Here is a 1,429-nt window from a genome sequence, read left to right as displayed (position 1 = left end):
AATAATAATAATAAAAAAATAATCGTTTTATTTCGATTACGTTGTTTTAGTAATCGTTGCAAGCCATAATCGCAATCGTGATTAAAATACGATTAATTGAGCAGCCCTAGTCTTAAAGTTAGCTGATCAGATTCTGGCCACTTTATGATGTCATAACGTTTTTTGGGGTTTTGTAACCTTAGCCGATAACCAACCAAGGTACCCCCCCCCTTATCACCTGATATCTCTCAGAGGGGCGTGGGGAGGGGCTCCTTATTTTCATCTAAACTAACAGACAAAGAATCAGCACTTTTGAAACAGTGCTGAAACAGAGGGGATTATGGGTAATGCTGCAATGATCTGTTTAGTGTTTCAGCAAATCAGAGACATGTTCTGAATATATCTGAGACCTTTAATATATTGATGAAAAACAGTTTAATAGGGGACCTTTAATGCCTTGTTGATGCACCACTCGAGGAGCACCTGAGTAAAAAAGGGGAATCATCTGAAGCTTTTTTGTGCAATCAATACGTTAGTGGTCTAAAAGGAGCCGTGCTGAGGGTTAAACTCTTGTCAGAGGACGTTTGAACATTTGCCTGCGAGTCCTCTGTTGCTGAGAGACTGCAGCTCTTAAACAGACCCGGTCTCTAATCATAATAGCTCTGTCACTTTCTGCCCCGACTTTTTCCCTGTAATGATTCTAATTCACTGTTTTCCCTCAAGGAAGCGCGCAGGACATTGTTACCGTCTGCCCAGTGAAAAGGGCTGACTGCAGAATGTCATGTGTCTAATACAGGAGGGCTGCACTAATAGCCTCTGATCTCCCAGCAGACATCTCTGCCTCGCTGTCTCCCGCTGTGTCTGTTTCACACATTCTCATCATTCCCTTCTTTTCCTTACTCTGACACGAATCCTCCTCGTTAGTGTGTGTGTGTGACAAGAGTTAAGGCTCAACTAGGATAGATAATGCCTGCTCTATCTTAAACACAGACTATGATAAAGGTAGCACCGTGTTTGACCTTTTTGATCTGCTTTTTAGATACCATTGTTGCTTGATGTTCCTAGCGTTGCTTCTTAGTCAAAGATAAGGCGAGAGTTATTCTGTTTTTCTCATTGTGTACAATTCACATAAAAAAAAATACCATTACACAAACTGTTAAACCTCGGCGTTCAGATGGAAAACTGCGCTGTGTTAAAAGGCGCTAGGGGCTGATTTGGTGGAGGCTTGCTGTTTCAGGGACCAGTGACACAACGAAATAAAATCCATGAGAGCAGGTTTGAGCAATTGATCCACGAGTTTAAAGGCTGGTAAGATGCCAACACACTGCCATTTGCTGTAAACTGTGTTTTAACATTAATGTGCAATCATTTCATTCTCTGCTTCGACAGTTGGGAAATAAACAGTAGAAATGCTTCGCCCACATAGTCCACTATAAATGTACCTTTACAC

The sequence above is a fragment of the Notothenia coriiceps genome, unplaced genomic scaffold, assembly GCF_000735185.1.
Source record: "Notothenia coriiceps isolate Sejong01 unplaced genomic scaffold, NC01 NC01_scaffold00011180, whole genome shotgun sequence".
NCBI classification, from domain to species: Eukaryota; Metazoa; Chordata; class Actinopteri; order Perciformes; family Nototheniidae; genus Notothenia; species Notothenia coriiceps.
This window is presented reverse-complemented; position numbering follows the sequence as displayed.